This window comes from Ranitomeya imitator, chromosome 4 (assembly GCF_032444005.1).
Source record: "Ranitomeya imitator isolate aRanImi1 chromosome 4, aRanImi1.pri, whole genome shotgun sequence".
Lineage (NCBI taxonomy): Eukaryota > Metazoa > Chordata > Amphibia > Anura > Dendrobatidae > Ranitomeya > Ranitomeya imitator.
The window spans coordinates 273,772,129-273,796,585 of record NC_091285.1 but is presented as its reverse complement, the minus strand read 5'-3'; positions in this window follow the sequence as shown (position 1 = coordinate 273,796,585).

The following is a 24,457-nucleotide window of genomic DNA, read 5'->3' as shown; positions in this document are numbered from 1 at the left end:
GTGGCTCTGTTATATACTACGTGACTGTGCTATATACTACGTGGGCTGTTATATGCTACATGGGCTGTGTTATATACTACGTGGCTGTGCTATATGCTACGTGGCTGTGCTATATTCTATGTGGCTGTGCTATATGCTACGTGGCTGTGCTATATGCTACGTGGCTGTGCTATATTCTATGTGGCTGTGCTATATACCACGTGGGCTGTTATATGCTACGTGGCTGTGATATATGCCACGTGGCTCTGCTATATGCTACGTGGCTGTGCTATATACTACTCGGCTGTTATATGCTACGTGGGCTGTGTTATATACTACGTGGCTGTGCTATATGCTATGTGGCTGTGCTATATGCTGCGTGGCTCTGCTATATACCACGTGGCTGTGGTATATACTACGTGGGCTGTTATATGCTACGTGGCTGTGCTATATTCTACCTGGCTGTGCTATATACTATGTGGGCTGTTATATGCTACATGGGCTGTGTTATATACTACGTGGCTGTGCTATATGCTACGTGGCTGTGCTATATTCTACGTGGCTGTGCTATATACTATGTGGCTGTGTTATATACTACGTGACTGTGCTATATACTACGTGGGCTGTTATATGCTACATGGGCTGTGTTATATACTACGTGGCTGTGCTGTATTCTATGTGGCTGTGCTATATACTATGTGGGCTGTTATATGCTACATGGGCTGTGTTATAAACTACGTGGCTGTGCTATATGCTACGTGGCTGTACTATATTCTACGTGGCTGTGCTATATACTATGTGGCTGTGTTATATACTACGTGACTGTGCTATATACTACGTGGGCTGTTATATGCTACATGGGCTGTGTTATATACTACGTAGCTGTGCTATATGCTACGTGGCTGTGCTATATTCTATGTGGCTGTGCTACATGCTACGTGGCTGTGCTATATGCTACGTGGCTGTGCTATGTGCTACGTGGCTGTGCTATATTCTATGTGGCTGTGCTATATGCCACGTGGGTTGTTATATGCTATGTGGCTGTGATATGTGCCACGTGGCTCTGCTATATGCTACGTGGCTGTGATATATTTTATGTGGCTGTGCTATGTACCTCGTGGGCTGTTATATGCTACGTGGCTGTGATATATGCCACTCTGGTCTGCTATATGCTACGTGGCTGTGCTATATACTACTCGGGCTGTTATATGCTACATGGGCTGTGTTATATATTACATGGCTGTGCTATATGCTACGTGGCAGTGCTATATACTGCATGGCTCTGCTATATACTACGTGGCTGTGTTACATACTACGTAGCTGTGCTATATACTACGTGGGCTGTTATATGCTACGTGGCTGTGCTATATGCTATGTGGTTGTTTTATATTCTACGTGGCTGTGCTATATACTACTCGGGCTGTTATACTACGTGAGTGTGCTATATACTACGTGGGCTGTTATATGCTACGTGGCTCTGCTATATGCTACGTGGCTGTGCTATATACTACTCGGCTATTATATGTTACATGGGCTCTGTTATATACTACGTGGCTGTGCTATATGCTACGTGGCTGTGCTATATACTGCGTGGCTCTGCTATATTCCACGAGGCTGTGCTATATACTACGTGGGCTGTTATATGCTACGTGGCTGTGCTATATTCTACCTGGCTGTGCTATATACTATGTGGGCTGTTATATGCTACATGGGCTGTGCTATATGCTACGTGGCTGTGCTATATTCTACGTGGCTGTGCTATATACTATGTGGCTGTGTTATATACTACGTGACTGTGTTTTATACTACGTGGGCTGTTATATGCTATATGGGCTGTGTTATATACTACATGGCTGTGCTATATGCTACGTGGCTGTGCTATATTCTATGTGGCTGTGCTATATGCTACGTGGCTGTGCTATATACTACCTGGCTGTGCTATATACTATGTTGGCTGTTATATGCTACATGGGCTGTGTTATATACTACGTGGCTGTGCTATATGCTACGTGGCTGAGCTATATTCTACGTGGCTGTGCTATATACTATGTGGCTCTGTTATACACTACGTGACTGTGCTATATACTACGTGGGCTGTTATATGCTACATGGGCTGTGTTATATACTACGTAGCTGTGCTATATGCTACGTGGCTGTGCTATATTCTATGTGGCTGTGCTACATGCTACGTGGCTGTGCTATATGCTACGTGGCTGTGCTATATGCTACGTGGCTGTGCTATATTCTATGTGGCTGTGCTATATACCACGTGGGCTGTTATATGCTACGTGGCTGTGATATGTGCCACGTGGCTCTGCTATATGCTACGTGGCTGTGATATATTCTATGTGGCTGTACTATATACCTCGTGGGCTGTTATATGCTACGTGGCTGTGATATATGCCACTTGGCTCTGCTATATGCTACGTGGCTGTGCTATATACTACTCGGGCTGTTATATGCTACATGGGCTGTGTTATATATTACATGGCTGTGCTATATGCTATGTGGCTGTGCTATATACTGCATGGCTCTGCTATATACTACGTGGCTGTGTTACATACTACGTAGCTGTGCTATATACTACGTGGGCTGTTATATGCTACGTGGCTGTGCTATATGCTATGTGGTTGTTTTATATTCTACGTGGCTGTGCTATATACTACTCGGGCTGTTATATGCTACGTGGCTGTGCTATATTCTACCTGTGCTATATGCTGTGCTATATGCTATGTGGCTGTGTTATATACTACGTGGCTGTGCTATATACTACGTGGCTGTGTTATATACTACGCGGCTGTGCTATATACTACGTGGGCTGTTATATGCTACGTGGCTCTGCTATATGCTACGTGGCTGTGCTCTATACTACTCGGCTGTTATATGCTACATGGGCTGTGTTATATAAAACGTGGCTGTGCTATATGCTACAGGCTGTGCTATATACTGCGTGGCTCTGCTATTTACCACGTGGCTGTGCTATATACTACGTGGGCTGTTATATGCTACGTGGCTGTGCTATATTCTACCTGGCTGTGCTATATACTATGTGGGCTGTTATATGCTACATGGGCTGTGCTATATGCTACGTGGCTGTGCTATATTCTACGTGGCTGTGCTATATACTATGTGGCTGTGTTATATACTACGTGACTGTGCTTTATGGTACGTGGGCTGTTATATGCTACATGGGCTGTGTGATATACTACGTGGCTGTGCTATATGCTACGTGGCTGTGCTATATTCTATGTGGCTGTGCTATATACTATGTGGCTGTGTTATATACTACGTGACTGTGCTATATACTACGTGGGCTGTTATATGCTACATGGGCTGTGTTATATACTATGTGGCTGTGCTATATGCTACGTGGCTGTGCTATATTTTATGTGGCTGTGCTATATGCTACGTGGCTGTGCTATATGCTACGTGGCTGTGCTATATGCTACGTGGCTGTGCTATATTCTATGTGGCTGTGCTATATACCACGTGGGCTGTTATATGCTACGTGGCTGTGCTATATGCTATGTGGTTGTGTTATATTCTACATGGCTGTACTATATACTACTCGGGCTGTTATATGCTACGTGGCTGTGCTATATTCTACCTGTGCTATATGCTGTGCTATATGCTATGTGGCTGTGTTATATACTACGTGGCTGTGCTATATGCTACGTGGCTGTGTTATATACTACGTGGTTGTGCTATATACTACGTGGGCTGTTATATGCTACGTGGCTCTGCTATATGCTACGTGGCTGTGCTATATACTACTCGGCTGTTATATGCTACATGGGCTGTGTTATATACTGCGTGGCTGTGCTATATGCTACGTGGCTGTGCTATATACTGCGTGGCTCTGCTATATACCACGTGGCTGTGCTATATACTATGTGGGCTGTTATATGCTACGTGGCTGTGCTATATTCTACCTGGCTGTGCTATATACTATGTGGGCTGTTATTATGCTACATGGGCTGTGTTATATACTACGTGGCTGTGCTATATGCTACGTGGCTGTGCTATATTCTACGTGGCTGTGCTATATACTATGTGGCTCTGTTATATACTACGTGACTGTGCTATATACTACGTGGGCTGTTATATGCTACATGGGCTGTGTTATATACTACGTGGCTGTGCTATATGCTACGTGGCTGTGCTATATTCTATGTGGCTGTGCTATATGCTACGTGGCTGTGCTATATGCTACGTGGCTGTGCTATATTCTATGTGGCTGTGCTATATACCACGTGGGCTGTTATATGCTACGTGGCTGTGATATATGCCACGTGGCTCTGCTATATGCTACGTGGCTGTGCTATATACTACTCGGCTGTTATATGCTACGTGGGCTGTGTTATATACTACGTGGCTGTGCTATATGCTACGTGGCTGTGCTATATACTGCGTGGCTCTGCTATATACCACGTGGCTGTGCTATATACTACGTGGGCTGTTATATGCTACGTGGCTGTGCTATATTCTACCTGGCTGTGCTATATACTATGTGGGCTGTTATATGCTACATGGGCTGTGTTATATACTACGTGGCTGTGCTATATGCTACGTGGCTGTGCTATATTCTACGTGGCTGTGCTATATACTATGTGGCTCTGTTATATACTACGTGACTGTGCTATATACTACGTGGGCTGTTATATGCTACATGGGCTGTGTTATATACTACGTGGCTGTGCTATATTCTATGTGGCTGTGCTATATGCTACGTGGCTGTGCTATATGCTACGTGGCTGTGCTTTATTCTATGTGGCTGTGCTATATACCACGTGGGATGTTATATGCTACGTGGCTGTGATATATGCTACGTGGCTCTGCTATATGCTATATACTACTTGGGCTGTTATATGCTACATGGGCTGTGTTATACACTACGTGGCTATATACCACGTGGCTGTGTTATATACTACCACGTTAGCTGTTATATGCTACGTGGCTGTGCTATATTCTACCTGTGCTATATCCTGTGCTATATGCTATGTGGCTGTGTTATATACTACGTGGCTGTGTTATATACTACGAGGCTGTGTTATATACTACTCGGCTGGTATATGCTACGTGGGCTGTGTTATATAATACGTGGCTGTGCTATATGCTACGTGGCTGTGCTATATACTGCGTGGCTCTGCTATATACCAATTGGCTGTGCTATATACTACGTGGGCTGTTATATGCTACGTGGCTGTGCTATATTCTACGTGGCTGTGCTATATACTATGTGGCTGTGTTATATACTACGTGACTGTGCTTTATGCTACATGGGCTGTTATATGCTACATGGGCTGTGTGATATACTACGTGGCTGTGCTATATGCTACGTGGCTGTGCTATATTCTATGTGGCTGTGCTATATACTATGTGGCTGTGTTATATACTACGTGACTGTGCTATATACTACGTGGGCTGTTATATGCTACATGGGCTGTATTATGTACTATGTGGCTGTGCTATATGCTACGTGGCTGTGCTATATTTTATGTGGCTGTGCTATATGCTACGTGGCTGTGCTATATGCTACGTGGCTGTGCTATATGCTACGTGGCTGTGCTATATTCTATGTGGCTGTGCTATATACCACGTGGGCTGTTATATGCTACGTGGCTGTGCTATATGCTATGTGGTTGTGTTATATTCTACATGGCTGTACTATATACTACTCGGGCTGTTATATGCTACGTGGCTGTGCTATATTCTACCTGTGCTATATGCTGTGCTATATGCTATGTGGCTGTGTTATATACTACGTGGCTGTGCTATATGCTACGTGGCTGTGTTATATACTACGTGGTTGTGCTATATACTACGTGGGCTGTTATATGCTACGTGGCTCTGCTATATGCTACGTGGCTGTGCTATATACTACTCGGCTGTTATATGCTACATGGGCTGTGTTATATACTGCGTGGCTGTGCTATATGCTACGTGGCTGTGCTATATACTGCGTGGCTCTGCTATATACCACGTGGCTGTGCTATATACTATGTGGGCTGTTATATGCTACGTGGCTGTGCTATATTCTACCTGGCTGTGCTATATACTATGTGGGCTGTTATTATGCTACATGGGCTGTGTTATATACTACGTGGTTGTGCTATATGCTACGTGGCTGTGCTATATTCTACGTGGCTGTGCTATATACTATGTGGCTCTGTTATATACTACGTGACTGTGCTATATACTACGTTGGCTGTTATATGCTACATGGGCTGTGTTATATACTACGTGGCTGTGCTATATGCTACGTGGCTGTGCTATATTCTATGTGGCTGTGCTATATGCTACGTGGCTGTGCTATATGCTACGTGGCTGTGCTATATTCTATGTGGCTGTGCTATATACCACGTGGGCTGTTATATGCTACGTGGCTGTGATATATGCCACGTGGCTCTGCTATATGCTACGTGGCTGTGCTATATACTACTCGGCTGTTATATGCTACGTGGGCTGTGTTATATACTACGTGGCTGTGCTATATGCTACGTGGCTGTGCTATATACTGCGTGGCTCTGCTATATACCACGTGGCTGTGCTATATACTACGTGGGCTGTTATATGCTACGTGGCTGTGCTATATTGTACCTGGCTGTGCTATATACTATGTGGGCTGTTATATGCTACATGGGCTGTGTTATATACTACGTGGCTGTGCTATATGCTACGTGGCTGTGCTATATTCTACGTGGCTGTGCTATATACTATGTGGCTCTGTTATATACTACGTGACTGTGCTATATACTACGTGGGCTGTTATATGCTACATGGGCTGTGTTATATACTACGTGGCTGTGCTATATTCTATGTGGCTGTGCTATATGCTACGTGGCTGTGCTATATGCTACGTGGCTGTGCTTTATTCTATGTGGCTGTGCTATATACCACGTGGTATGTTATATGCTACGTGGCTGTGATATATGCTACGTGGCTCTGCTATATGCTATATACTACTTGGGCTGTTATATGCTACATGGGCTGTGTTATACACTACGTGGCTATATACCACGTGGCTGTGTTATATACTACCACGTTAGCTGTTATATGCTACGTGGCTGTGCTATATTCTACCTGTGCTATATCCTGTGCTATATGCTATGTGGCTGTGTTATATACTACGTGGCTGTGTTATATACTACGAGGCTGTGCTATATACTACTCGGCTGTTATATGCTACGTGGGCTGTGTTATATAATACGTGGCTGTGCTATATTCTATGTGGCTGTGCTATATACTGCGTGGCTCTGCTATATACCAATTGGCTGTGCTATATACTACGTGGGCTGTTATATGCTACGTGGCTGTGCTATATTCTACCTGGCTGTGCTATATACTATGTGGGCTGTTATATGCTACATGGGCTGTGTTATATTTTACGTGGCTGTGCTATATGCTACGTGGCTGTGCTATATTCTACGTGGCTGTGCTATATGCTACGTGGCTGTGCTATATGCTACGTGGCTGTGCTATATTCTATGTGGCTGTGCTATATACCACGTGGGCTGTTATATGCTACGTGGCTGTGATATATGCCACGTGGCTCTGCTATATGCTACGTGGCTGTGCTATACACTACTCGGGCTGTTATATGCTACATGGGCTGTGTTATATACTACGTGGCTGTGCTATATGCTACGTGGCTGTGCTATATACTGCATGGCTCTGCTATATACTACGTGGCTGTGTTACATACTACGTAGCTGTGCTATATACTACGTGGGCTGTTATATGCTACGTGGCTGTGCTATATGCTGTTTGGTTGTGTTATATTCTATGTGGCTGTGCTATATACTACGTGGCTGTGTAATATACTACATGGCTGTGCTATATACTACGTGACCTGTTATATGCTATGTGGCTGTGCTATATGCTATGTGGCTGTGTTATATACTAGATGGCTGTGCTATATACTACGTGGCTGTGTTATATACTACGTGGCTGTGCTATATACTACGTGGGCTGTTATATGCTACGTGGCTGTGATATATGTTACGTGGCTCTGCTATATGCTATGTGGATGTGCTATATACTACTCAGGCTGTTATATGCTACATGGGCTGTGTTATATACTACGGGGCTATATACCACGTTGCTGTGTTATATACTACCACGTGGGCTGTTATATGCTACGTGGCTGTGCTATATTCTACCTGTGCTATATGCTGTGCTATATGCTATGTGGCTGGGTTATATACTACGTGGCTATGCTATATACTACGTGGGCTGTTATATGCTACGTGGCTCTGCTATATGCTACGTGGCTGTGCTATATACTACGTGGCTGTGTTATATACTAAGTGGCTGTGCTATATACTACGTGGGCTGTTATATGCTACGTGGCTCTGCTATATGCTACATGGCTGTGCTATATACTACTCGGCTGTTATATGCTACATGGGCTGTGTTATATACTACGTGGCTGTTCTATATGCTACGTGGCTGTGCTATATACTGCGTGGCTCTGCTATATACCACGTGGCTGTGGTATATACTACGTGGGCTGTTATATGCTACGTGGCTGTGCTATATTCTACCTGGCTGTGCTATATACTATGTGGGCTGTTATATGCTACATGGGCTGTTATATGCTACGTGGCTGTGCTATATGCTACGTGGCTGTGCTATATACTATGTGGCTGTGTTATATACTACGTGGCTGTGCTTTATACTACGTGGGCTGTTATTTGCTACATGGGCTGTGTTATATACTACGTAGCTGTGCTATATGCTACGTGGCTGTGCTATATACTACGCGGCTGTGCTATATGCTACGTGGCTGTGCTATATTCTATGTGGCTGTGTGATATACTACGTGGCTGTGTTATATACTACTTGACTGTGCTATATACTACGTGAGCTGTTATATGCTACATGGGCTGTGTTATATACTAAGTGGCTGTGCTATATGCTACGTGGCTGTGCTATATGCTACGTGGCTGTGCTATATGCTACGTGGCTGTGCTATATGCTACGTGGGCTGTTATATGCTACGTGGCTGTGCTATATGCTACGTGGCTGTGCTATATTCTATGTGGCTGTGTATATACTGCGTGGGCTGTTATATGCTACGTGGCTGTGATATATGCCACGTGGCTCTGCTATATGCTACGTGGCTGTGCTATATACTACTCGGGCTGTTATATGTTACATGGGCTGTTTTATAGACTACATGGCTGTGCTATATGCTACGTGGCTGTGCTATATACTACGTAGCTGTGCTATATGCTATGTGGCTGTGCTATATGCTATGTGGTTGTGTTATATTCTACATGGCTGTGCTATATACTACGTGACCTGTTATATGCTACGTGGCTGTGCTATATGCTATGTGGCTGTGTTATATACTAGATGGCTGTGCTATATACTACGTGGCTGTGTTATATACTACGTGGCTGTGCTATATACTACGTGGGCTGTTATATGCTACGTGGCTGTGATATATGCTACATGGCTCTGCTATATGCTATATACTACTTGGGCTGTTATACGCTACATGGGCTGTGTTATACACTACGTGGCTATATACCACGTGGCTGTGTTATATACTACCACGTTGACTGTTATATGCTACGTGGCTGTGCTATATTCTACCTGTGCTATATGCTGTGCTATATGCTTTGTGGCTGATTTATATACTACGTGGCTGTGTTATATACTATGTGGCTGTGCTATATACTACGTGGGCTGTTATATGCTACGTGGCTGTGCTATATGCTACGTGGCTGTGCTATATTCTATGTGACTGTGCTATATATCACGTGGGATGTTATATGCTACGTGGCTGTGATATATGCTACGTGGCTCTGCTATATGCTATATACTACTTGGGCTGTTATATGCTACATGGGCTGTGTTATACACTACGTGGCTATATACCACGTGGCTGTGTTATATACTACCACTTTGGCTGTTATATGCTACGTGGCTGTGCTATATACTACGTGGGCTGTTATATGCTACGTGGCTCTGCTATATGCCACGTGGCTGTGCTATATACTACTCGGCTGTTATATGCTACGTGGGCTGTGTTATATACTGCGTGGCTCTGCTATATACCACGTGGCTGTGCTATATACTACGTGGCTGTGCTATATACTATGTGGCTCTGTTATATACTACGTGACTGTGCTACATACTACGTGGGCTGTTATATGCTACATGGGCTGTGTTATATACTACGTGGCTGTGCTACATGCTACGTGGCTGTGCTATATTCTACGTGGCTGTGCTATATACTATGTGGCTCTGTTATATACTACGTGACTGTGCTATATACTACGTGGGCTGTTATATGCTACATGGGCTGTGTTATATACTACGTGGCTGTGCTATATGCTACGTGGCTGTGCTATATTCTATGTGGCTGTGCTATATGCTACGTGGCTGTGCTATATTCTATGTGGCTGTGCTTTATACCACGTGGGCTGTTATATGCTACGTGGCTGTGATATATGCCACGTGGCTCTGCTATATGCTTCGTGGCTGTGCTATATACTACTCGGCTGTTATATGCTACGTGGGCTGTGTTATATACTACGTGGCTGTGCTATATGCTACGTGGCTGTGCTATATACTGCGTGGCTCTGATATATACCACGTGGCTGTGCTATATACTACGTGGGCTGTTATAAGCTACGTGGCTGTGCTATATTCTACCTGGCTGTGCTATATACTATGTGGGCTGTTATATGCTACATGGGCTGTGTTATATACTACGTGGCTGTGCTATATGCTACGTGGCTGTGCTATATTCTACGTGGCTGTGCTATATACTATGTGGCTCTGTTATATACTATGTGACTGTGCTATATACTACGTGGGCTGTTATATGCTACATGGGCTGTGTTATATACTACGTGGCTGTGCTATATGCTACGTAGCTGTGCTATATTCTATGTGGCTGTGCTATATGCTTTGTGGCTGTGCTATATGCTACGTGGCTGTGCTATATTCTATGTGGCTGTGCTATATACCACGTGGGATGTTATATGCTACGTGGCTGTGATATATGCTACGTGGCTCTGCTATATGCTATATACTACTTGGGCTGTTATATGCTACATGGGCTGTGTTATACACTACGTGGCTATATACCACGTGGCTGTGTTATATACTACCACGTTGGCTGTTATATGCTACGTGGCTGTGCTATATTCTACCTGTGCTATATCCTGTGCTATATGCTATGTGGCTGTGTTATATACTACGTGGCTGTGTTATATACTACGAGGCTGTGCTATATACTAAATGGGCTGTTATATGCTATGTGGCTCTGCTATATGCTACGCGGCTGTGCTATATACTAATCGGCTGTTATATGCTACGTGGGCTGTGTTATATAATACGTGGCTGTGCTATATGCTACGTGGCTGTGCTATATACTGCGTGGCTCTGCTATATACCACGTGGCTGTGCTATATTCTACCTGGCTGTGCTATATACTATGTGAGCTGTTATATGCTACATGGGCTGTGTTATATACTACGTGGCTGTGCTATATGCTACTTGGCTGTGCTATATACTATGTGGCTGTGTTATATACTACGTGACTGTGCTTTATACTACGTGGGCTGTTATATGCTACATGGGCTGTGTTATATACTACGTGGCTGTGCAATATGCTGTGTGGTTGTGTTATATTCTACGTGGATGTGCTATATACTACGTGGCTGTGTAATATACTACATGGCTGTGCTATTTACTACGTGACCAGTTATATGCTATGTGGCTGTGCTATATGCTATGTGGCTGTGTTATATACTAGATGGCTGTGCTATATACTACGTGGCTGTGTTATATACTACGTGGCTGTGCTATATACTACGTGGGCTGTTATATGCTGCGTGGCTGTGATATATTCTACGTGGCTCTGCTATATGCTACGTGGCTGTGCTATATACTACTCGGGCTGTTATATGCTACATGGGCTGTGTTATATACTACGTGGCTATATACCACATTGCTGCGTTGTATACTACCACGTGGGCTGTTATATGCTACGTGGCTGTGCTATATTCTACCTGTGCTATATGCTGTGCTATATGCTATGTAGCTGGGTTGTATACTACGTGGCTGTGCTATATACTACGTGGCTGTGTTATATACTACGTGGCTGTGCTATATACTACGTGGGCTGTTATATGCTACGTGGCTCTGCTATATGCTACGTGGCTGTGCTATATACTACTCGGCTGTTATATGCTACATGGGCTGTGTTATATACTACGTGGCTGTGCTATATGCTATGTGGCTGTGCTATATGCTGCGTGGCTCTGCTATATATCACGTGTCTGTGGTATATACTACGTGGGCTGTTATATGCTACGTGGCTGTGCTATATTCTACCTGGCTGTGCTATATACTATGTGGGCTGCTATATGCTACATGGGCTGTGTTATATACTACGTGGCTGTGCTATATGCTACGTGGCTGTGCTATATTCTACGTGGCTGTGCTATATACTATGTGGCTGTGTTATATACTACGTGACTGTGCTATATACTACGTGGGCTGTTATATGCTACATGGGCTGTGTTATATACTACGTGGCTGTGCTGTATTCTATGTGGCTGTGCTATATACTATGTGGGCTGTTATATGCTACATGGGCTGTGTTATAAACTACGTGGCTGTGCTATATGCTACGTGGCTGTACTATATTCTACGTGGCTGTGCTATATACTATGTGGCTGTGTTATATACTACGTGACTGTGCTATATACTACGTGGGCTGTTATATGCTACATGGGCTGTGTTATATACTACGTAGCTGTGCTATATGCTACGTGGCTGTGCTATATACTACGCGGCTGTGCTATATACTACGTGGGCTGTTATATGCTACGTGGCTCTGCTATATGCTACGTGGCTGTGCTATATACTACTCGGCTGTTATATGTTACATGGGCTCTGTTATATACTACGTGGCTGTGCTATATGCTACGTGGCTGTGCTATATACTGCGTGGCTCTGCTATATTCCACGAGGCTGTGCTATATACTACGTGGGCTGTTATATGCTACGTGGCTGTGCTATATTCTACCTGGCTGTGCTATATACTATGTGGGCTGTTATATGCTACATGGGCTGTGCTATATGCTACGTGGCTGTGCTATATTCTGCGTGGCTGTGCTATATACTATGTGGCTGTGTTATATACTATGTGACTGTGCTTTATACTACGTGGGCTGTTATATGCTATATGGGCTGTGTTATATACTACATGGCTGTGCTATATGCTACGTGGCTGTGCTATATTCTATGTGGCTGTGCTATATGCTACGTGGCTGTGCTATATACAACCTGGCTGTGCTATATACTATGTTGGCTGTTATATGCTACATGGGCTGTGTTATATACTACGTGGCTGTGCTATATGCTACGTGGCTGAGCTATATTCTACGTGGCTGTGCTATATACTATGTGGCTCTGTTATACACTACGTGACTGTGCTATATACTACGTGGGCTGTTATATGCTACATGGGCTGTGTTATATACTACGTAGCTGTGCTATATGCTACGTGGCTGTGCTATATTCTATGTGGCTGTGCTACATGCTACGTGGCTGTGCTATATGCTACGTGGCTGTGCTATATGCTACGTGGCTGTGCTATATTCTATGTGGCTGTGCTATATACCACGTGGGCTGTTATATGCTACGTGGCTGTTATATGTGCCACGTGGCTCTGCTATATGCTACGTGGCTGTGATATATTCTATGTGGCTGTACTATATACCTCGTGGGCTGTTATATGCTATGTGGCTGTGATATATGCCACTTGGCTCTGCTATATGCTACGTGGCTGTGCTATATACTACTCGGGCTGTTATATGCTACATGGGCTGTGTTATATATTACATGGCTGTGCTATATGCTATGTGGCTGTGCTATATACTGCATGGCTCTGCTATATACTACGTGGCTGTGTTACATACTACGTAGCTGTGCTATATACTACTCGGGCTGTTATATGCTATGTGGCTGTGCTATATTCTTCCTGTGCTATATGCTGTGCTATATGCTATGTGGCTGTGTTATATACTACGTGGCTGTGCTATATACTACGTGGCTGTGTTATATACTACACGGCTGTGCTATATACTACGTGGGCTGTTATATGCTACGTGGCTCTGCTATATGCTACGTGGCTGTGCTATATACTACTCGGCTGTTATATGTTACATGGGCTCTGTTATATACTACGTGTCTGTGCTATATGCTACGTGGCTGTGCTATATACTGCGTGGGCTGTTATATGCTACGTGGCTGTGCTATATTCTACCTGGCTGTGCTATATACTATGTGGGCTGTTATATGCTACATGGGCTGTGTTATATACTACGTAGCTGTGCTATATGCTACGTGGCTGTGCTATATTCTATGTGGCTGTGCTACATGCTACGTGGCTGTGCTATATGCTACGTGGCTGTGCTATATGCTACGTGGCTGTGCTATATTCTATGTGGCTGTGCTATATACCACGTGGGCTGTTATATGCTACGTGGCTGTTATATGTGCCACGTGGCTCTGCTATATGCTACGTGGCTGTGATATATTCTATGTGGCTGTACTATATACCTCGTGGGCTGTTATATGCTATGTGGCTGTGATATATGCCACTTGGCTCTGCTATATGCTACGTGGCTGTGCTATATACTACTCGGGCTGTTATATGCTACATGGGCTGTGTTATATATTACATGGCTGTGCTATATGCTATGTGGCTGTGCTATATACTGCATGGCTCTGCTATATACTACGTGGCTGTGTTACATACTACGTAGCTGTGCTATATACTACTCGGGCTGTTATATGCTATGTGGCTGTGCTATATTCTTCCTGTGCTATATGCTGTGCTATATGCTATGTGGCTGTGTTATATACTACGTGGCTGTGCTATATACTACGTGGCTGTGTTATATACTACACGGCTGTGCTATATACTACGTGGGCTGTTATATGCTACGTGGCTCTGCTATATGCTACGTGGCTGTGCTATATACTACTCGGCTGTTATATGTTACATGGGCTCTGTTATATACTACGTGTCTGTGCTATATGCTACGTGGCTGTGCTATATACTGCGTGGGCTGTTATATGCTACGTGGCTGTGCTATATTCTACCTGGCTGTGCTATATACTATGTGGGCTGTTATATGCTACATGGGCTGTGCTATATGCTACGTGGCTGTGCTATATTCTACGTGGCTGTGCTATATACTATGTGGCTGTGTTTATATACTACGTGACTGTGCTTTATACTACGTGGGCTGTTATATGCTATATGGGCTGTGTTATATACTACATGGCTGTGCTATATGCTACGTGGCTGTGCTATATTCTATGTGGCTGTGCTATATGCTACGTGGCTGTGCTATATACTACCTGGCTGTGCTATATACTATGTTGGCTGTTATATGCTACATGGGCTGTGTTATATACTACGTGGCTGTGCTATATGCTACGTGGCTGAGCTATATTCTACGTGGCTGTGCTATATACTATGTGGCTCTGTTATACACTACGTGACTGTGCTATATACTACGTGGGCTGTTATATGCTACATGGGCTGTTCTATATACTATGTGGCTGTGCTATATGCTACGTGGCTGTGCTATATTCTATCTGGCTGTGCTATATGCTACGTGGCTGTGCTATATGCTACGTTGCTGTGCTATATTCTATGTGGCTGTGCTATATGCTACGTGGCTGTGCTATATGCTACGTGGCTGTGCTATATTCTATGTGGCTGTGCTACATACCACGTGGGCTGTTATATGCTACGTGGCTGTGATATATGCCACGTGGCTCTGCTATATGCTACGTGGCTGTGCTATATACTACTAGGGCTGTTATATGCTACATGGGCTGTGTTATATACTACGTGGCTGTGCTATATGCTACGTGGCTGTGCTGTATACTGCATGGCTCTGCTATATACTACGTGGCTGTGTTACATACTACGTAGCTTTGCTTTATACTACGTGGGCTGGTATATGCTACGTGGCTGTGCTATATGCTGTGTGGTTGTGTTATAATCTACGTGGATGTGCTATATGCTACGTGGCTGTGCAATATACTACATGGCTGTGCTATGTACTACATGACCAGTTATATGCTATGTGGCTGTGCTATATGCTATGTGGCTGTGTTATATACTAGATGGCTGTGCTATATACTACGTGGCTGTGTTATATACTACGTGGCTGTGCTATATACTACGTGGGCTGTTATATGCTACCTGGCTGTGATATATTCTACGTGGCTCTGCTATATGCTACGTGGCTGTGCTATATACTACTCGGGCTGTTATATGCTACATGGGCTGTGTTATATACTACGTGGCTATATACCACGTTGCTTTGTTATATACTACCACGTGGGCTGTTATATGCTACGTGGCTGTGCTATATTCTACCTGTGCTATATGCTGTGCTATATGCTATGTGGCTGGGTTATATACTACGGGGCTGTGCTATATACTACGTGGCTGTGTTATATACTACGTGGCTGTGCTATATACTACGTGGGCTGTTATATGCTACGTGGCTCTGCTATATGCTACGTGGCTGTGCTATATACTGCGTGGCTCTGCTATATACCACGTGGCTGTGCTATATACTACTTGGGCTGTTATATGCTACGTGGCTGTGCTATATTCTACCTGGCTGTGCTATATACTATGTGGGCTGTTATATGCTGCATGGGCTGTGTTATATACTATGTGGCTGTGATATATGCTACGTGGCTGTGCTATATTCTACGTGGCTGTGCTATATACTATGTGGCTGTGTTATATACTACGTGACTGTGCTTTATACTACGTGGGCTGTTATATGCTACATGGGCTGTGTTATATACTACGTGGCTGTGCTATATGCTACGTGGCTGTGCTATATTCTATGTGGCTGTGCTATATGCTACGTTGCTATGCTATATGCTACGTGGCTGTGCTATATTCTATGTGGCTGTGCTATATACCAAGTGGGCTGCTATATGCTACGTGGCTGTGATATATGCCACGTGGCTCTGCTATATGCTACGTGGCTGTGCTATATACTACTCAGGCTGTTATATGCTACATGGGCTGTGTTGTATACTACGTGGCTGTGCTATATGCTACGTGGCTGTGCTATATACTGCATGACTCTGCTATGTACTACGTGGCTGTGTTACATACTACGTAGCTGTGCTATATTCTACGTGGGCTGTTATATGCTACGTGGCTGTGCCATATTCTACCTGGCTGTGCTATATACTATGTGGGCTGTTATATGCTACGTGGCTGTGCTATATGCTATGTGGTTGTGTTATATTCTACGTGGCTGTGCTATATACTACTCGGGCTGTTATATGCTACGTGGCTGTGCTATATTCTACCTGTGCTATATGCTGTGCTATATGCTATGTGGCTTTGTTATATACTACGTGGCTGTGCTATATACTACGTGGCTGTGTTATATACTACGTGGCTGTGCTATATACTACGTGGGCTGTTATATGCTACGTGGCTCTGCTATATGCTATGTGGCTGTGCTATATAATACTCGGCTGTTATATGCTACATGGGCTGTGTTATATACTACGTGGCTGTGCTATATGCTGTGTTGCTGTGCTATATACTGTGTGGCTCTGCTATATACCACGTGGCTGTGCTATATACTACGTGGGCTGTTATATGCTACGTGGCTGTGCTATATTCTACCTGGCTGTACTATATACTATGTGGGCTGTTATATGCTACATGGGCTGTGCTATATGCTACGTGGCTGTGCTATATTCTACGTGGCTGTGCTATATACTATGTGGCTGTGTTATATACTACGTGACTGTGCTTTATGCTACGTGGGCTATTATATGCTACATGGGCTGTGTGATATACTACGTGGCTGTGCTATATGCTACGTGGCTGTGATATATTCTATGTGGCTGTGCCATATACTATGTGGCTGTGTTATATACTACGTGACTGTGCTATATACTACGTGGGCTGTTATATGCTACATGGGCTGTGTTATATACTATGTGGCTGTGCTATATGCTACGTGGCTGTGCTATATTCTATGTGGCTGTGCTATATGCTACGTGGCTGTGCTATATGCTACGTGGCTGAGCTATATTCTATGTGGCTGTGCTATATACCACGTGGGCTGTTATATGCTACGTGGCTGTGCTATATGCTATGTGGTTGTGTTATATTCTACATGGCTGTACTATATACTACTAGGGCTGTTATATGCTACGTGGCTGTGCTATATTCTACCTGTGCTATATGCTGTGCTATATGCTATGTGGCTGTGTTATATACTACGTGGCTGTGCTATATGCTACTTGGCTGTGTTATATACTACGTGGTTGTGCTATATACTACGTGGGCTGTTATATGCTACGTGGCTCTGCTATATGCTACGTGGCTGTGCTATATACTACTCCGCTGTTATATGCTACATGGGCTGTGTTATATACTACGTGGCTGTGCTATATGCTACGTGGCTGTGCTATATACTACGTGGGCTGTTATATGCTACGTGGCTGTGCTATATTCTATTCGGCTGTGCTATATACTATGTGGGCTGTTATATGCTACATGGGCTGTGTTATATACTACGTGGCTGTGATATATGCTACATGGCTGTGCTATATTCTATGTGGCTGTGCTATATGCTACGTTGCTGTGCTACATGCTACGTGGCTGTGCTATATTCTATGTGGCTGTGCTATATACCACGTGGGCTGTTATATGCTACGTGGCTGTGATATATGCCACCTGGCTCTGCTATATGCTACGTGGCTGTGCTATATACTACTCGGGCTGTTATATGCTACATGGGCTGTGTTATATACTACGTGGCTGTGCTATATGCTACGTGGCTGTGCTATATACTGCATGGCTCTGCTATATACTACGTGGCTGTGTTACATACTACGTAGCTGTGCTATATACTACGTGGGCTGTTATATGCTACGTGGCTGTGCTATATGCTATGTGGTTGTGTTATATTCTACATGGCTGTGCTATATACTACTCGGGCTGTTATATGCTACGTGGCTGTGCTATATTCTACCTGTGCTATATTCTGTGCTATATGCTATGTGGCTGTGTTATATACTACGTGGCTGTGCTATATACTACGTGGCTGTGTTATATACTACGTGGCTGTGCTATATGCTACGTGGGCTGTTATATGCTACGTGGCTCTGCTATATGCTACGTGGCTGTGTTATATACTGCTCGGCTGTTATATGCTACATGGGCTGTGTTATATACTACGTGGCTGTGCTATATGCTACGTGGCTGTGCTATATACTGCGTGGCTCTGCTATATACCACGTGGCTGTGCTATATACTACGTGGGCTGTTATATGCTACGTGGCTGTGCTATATTCTACCTGGCTGTGCTATATACTATGTGGGCTGTTATATGCTACATGAGCTGTGCTATATGCTACGTGGCTGTGATATATGCCACCTGGCTCTGCTATATGCTACGTGGCTGTGCTATATACTACTCGGGCTGTTATATGCTACATGGGCTGTGTTATATACTACGTGGCTGTGCTATATGCTACGTGGCTGTGCTATATGCTGCATGGCTCTGCTATATACTACGTGGCTGTGTTACATACTACGTAGCTGTGCTATATACTACGTGGGCTGTTATATGCTACGTGGCTGTGCTATATGCTATGTGGTTGTGTTATATTCTACGTGGCTGTGCTATATACTACTCGGGCTGTTAAATGCTACGTGGCTGTGCTATATTCTACCTGTGCTATATTCTGTGCTATATGCTATGTGGCTGTGTTATATACTACGTGGCTGTGCTGTATACTACGTGGCTGTGTTATATACTACGTGGCTGTGCTATATACTACGTGGGCTGTTATATGCTACGTGGCTCTGCTATATGCTACGTGGCTGTGTTATATACTACTCGGCTGTTATATGCTACATGGGCTGTGTTATATACTACGTGGCTGTGCTATATACTGCGTGGCTCTGCTATATACCACGTGGCTGTGCTATATACTACGTGGGCTGTTATATGCTACGTGGCTGTGCTATATTCTACCTGGCTGTGCTATATACTATGTGGGCTGTTATATGCTACATGGGCTGTGCTATATGCTACGTGGCTGTGCTATATTCTACGTGGCTGTGCTATATACTATGTGGCTGTGTTATATTCTACGTGACTGTGCTTTATACTACGTGGGCTGTTATATGCTACATGGGCTGTGTTATATACTACGTGGCTGTGCTATATGCTAAGTGGCTGTGCTATATTCTATGTGGCTGTGTTATATATAACGTGACTGTGCTATATACTAAGTGGGCTGTTATATGCTACATGGGCTGTGTTATATACTACGTGGCTGTGCTATATGCTACGGGGCTGTGCTATATTCTGTGTGGCTGTGCTATATGCTACGTGGCTGTGCTATATTCTATGTGGCTGTGCTATATGCTATGTGGCTGTGCTATATACTACGTCGGCTGTTATATGCTACATGGGCTGTGTTATATACTACGTGGCTGTGCTATATTCTATGTGGCTGTGCTATATGCTACGTGGCTGTGCTATATGCTACGTGGCTGTGCTATATTCTATGTGGCTGTGCTATATACCACGTGGGCTGTTATATGCTACATGGGCTGTGTTATATGCTACATGGCTCTGCTATATGCTACGTGGCTGTGCTATATACTACTCGGCTGTTATATGCTACGTGGGCTGTGTTATATACTACGTGGCTGTGCTATATGCTACGTGGCTGTGCTATATACTGAGTGGCTCTGCTCTATTTCACGTGGCTGTGCTATATACTACGTGGGCTGTTATATGCTACGTGGCTGTGCTATATTCTACCTGGCTGTGCTATATACTATGTGGGCTGTTATATGCTACATGGGCTTATATACTACGTGGCTGTGCTATATTCTACATGGCTGTGCTATATTCTACGTGGCTGTGCTATATACTATGGGGCTCTGTTATATACTACGTGACTGTGCTATATATTACGTGGGCTGTTATATGCTACATGGGCTGTGTTATATACTACGTGGCTGTGCTATATGCTACGTGGCTTTGCTATATTTTATGTGGCTGTGCTATATGCTACGTGGCTGTGCTATATGCTACGTGGCTGTGCTATATTCTATGTGGCTGTGCTATATACCACGTGGGCTGTTATATGCTACGTGGCTGTGAGATATGCCACGTGGCTCTGCTATATGCTACGTGGCTGTGCTATATACTACTCTGGCTGTTATATGCTACATGGGCTGTGTTATATACTACGTGGCTGTGCTATATGCTACATGGCTGTGCTATATACTGCATGGCTCTGCTATATACTACGTGGCTGTGTTACATACTACGTAGCTGTGCTATATACTACGTGGGCTGTTATATGCTACGTGGCTGTGCTATATGCTGTGTGGTTGTGTTATATTCTACGTGGCTGTGCTATATACTACGTGGCTGTGTAATTTACTACATGGCTGTGCTATATACTACGTGACCTGTTATATGCTATGTGGCTGTGCTATATGCTATGTGGCTGCATTATATACTAGATGGCTGTGCTATATACTACATGGCTGTGTTATATACTACGTGGCTGTGCTATATACTACGTGGGCTGTTATATGCTACGTGGCTGTGATATATGTTACGTGGCTCTGCTATATGCTACGTGGATGTGCTATATACTACTCAGGCTGTTATATGCTACATGGGCTGTGTTATATACTACGTGGCTATATACCATGTTGCTGTGTTATATACTACCACGTGGGCTGTTATATGCTACGTGGCTGTGCTATATTCTACCTGTGCTATATGCTGTGCTATATGCTATGTGGCTGGGTTATATACTACGTGGCTGTGCTATATACTACGTGGGCTGTTATATGCTACGTGGCTCTGCTATATGCTACGTGGCTGTGCTATATACTACGTGGCTGTGTTATATACTACGTGGCTGTGCTATATACTACGTGGGCTGTTATATGCTACGTGGCTCTGCTATATGCTACGTGGCTGTGCTATATACTACTCGGCTGTTATATGCTACATGGGCTTTGTTATATACTACGTGGCTGTTCTATATGCTACGTGGCTGTGCTATATACTGCGTGGCTCTGCTATATACCACGTGGCTGTGGTATATACTACGTGGGCTGTTATATGCTACGTGGCTGTGCTATATTCTACCTGGCTGTGCTATATACTATGTGGGCTGTTATATGCTACATGGGCTGTGTTATATACTACGTGGCTGTGCTATATGCTATGTGGCTGTGCTATATACTATGTGGCTGTGTTATATACTACGTGGCTGTGCTTTATACTACGTGGGCTGTTATATGCTACATGGGCTGTGTTATATACTACGTGGCTGTGCTATATGCTACGTGGCTGTGCTATATTCTATGTGGCTGTGTTATATACTACGTGGCTGTGTTATATACTACTTGACTATGCTATATACTACGTGGGCTGTTATATGCTACATGGGCTGTGTTATATACTACGTGGCTGTGCTATATGCTACGTGGCTGTGCTATATGCTACATGGCTGTGCTATATGCTACGTGGCTGTGCTATATGCTACGTGGGCTGTTATATGCTACGTGGCTGTGCTATATGCTACGTGGCTGTGCTATATTCTATGTGGCTGTGTATATACTGCGTGGGCTGTTATATGCTATGTGGCTGTGATATATGCCACGTGGCTCTGCTATATGCTACGTGGCTGTGCTATATACTACTCGGGCTGTTATATGCTACATGGGCTGTTTTATAGACTTCATGGCTGTGCTATATGCTACGTGGCTGTGCTATATACTACGTAGCTGTGCTATATGCTATGTGGCTGTGCTATATGCTATGTGGTTGTGTTATATTCTACATGGCTGTGCTATATACTACGTGACCTGTTATATGCTACGTGGCTGTGCTATATGCTATGTGGCTGTGTTATATACTAGATGGCTGTGCTATATACTACGTGGCTGTGTTATATACTACGTGGCTGTGCTATATACTACGTGGGCTGTTATATGCTACGTGGCTGTGATATATGCTACGTGGCTCTGCTATATGCTATATACTACTTGTGCTGTTATATGCTACATGGGCTGTGTTATACACTACGTGGCTATATACCACGTGGCTGTGTTATATACTACCACGTTGGCTGTTATATGCTACGTGGCTCTGCTATATTCTACCTGTGCTATATGCTGTGCTATATGCTTTGTGGCTGGGTTATATACTACGTGGCTGTGTAATATACTACGTGGCTGTGCTATATACTACGTGGGCTGTTATATGCTACGTGGCTGTGCTTTATGCTACATGGCTGTGCTATATTCTATGTGGCTGTGCTATATACCACGTGGGATGTTATATGCTACGTGGCTGTGATATATGCTACGTGGCTGTGCTATATTCTATGTGGCTGTGCTATATACCACGTGGGATGTTATATGCTACGTGGCTGTGATATATGCTATGTGGCTCTGCTATATGCTATATACTACTTGGGCTGTTATATGCTACATGGGCTGTTATACACTACGTGGCTATATACCACGTGGCTGTGTTATATACTACCACTTTGGCTGTTATATGCTACGTGGCTGTGCTATATTCTACCTGTGCTATATCCTGTGCTATATGCTATGTGGCTGTGTTATATACTACGTGGCTGTGTTATATACTATGTAGCTGTGCTATATACTACGTGGGCTGTTATATGCTACGTGGCTCTGCTATATGCTATGTGGCTGTGCTATATACTACTCGGCTGTTATATGCTACGTGGGCTGTGTTATATACTACTTGGCTGTGCTATATGCTACGTGGTTGTGCTATATACTGCGTGGCTCTGCTATATACCACGTGGCTGTGCAATATACTAAGTGGGCTGTTATATGCTACGTGGCTGTGCTATATTCTACCTGGCTGTGCTATATACTATGTGGGCTGTTATATGCTACATGGGCTTATATACTACGTGGCTGTGCTATATTCTACGTGGCTGTGCTATATTCTACGTGGCTGTGCTATATACTATGGGGCTCTGTTATATACTACGTGACTGTGCTATATACTACGTGGGCTGTTATATGCTACATGGGCTGTGTTATATACTACGTGGCTGTGCTATATGCTACGTGGCTTTGCTATATTTTATGTGGCTGTGCTATATGCTACGTGGCTGTGCTATATGCTACGTGGCTGTGCTATATTCTAAGTGGCTGTGCTATATACCACGTGGGCTGTTATATGCTACGTGGCTGTGAGATATGCCACGTGGCTCTGCTCTATGCTACGTGGCTGTGCTATATACTACTCTGGCTGTTATGTGCTACATGGGCTGTGTTATATACTACGTGGCTGTGCTATATGCTACATGGCTGTGCTATATACTGCATGGCTCTGCTATA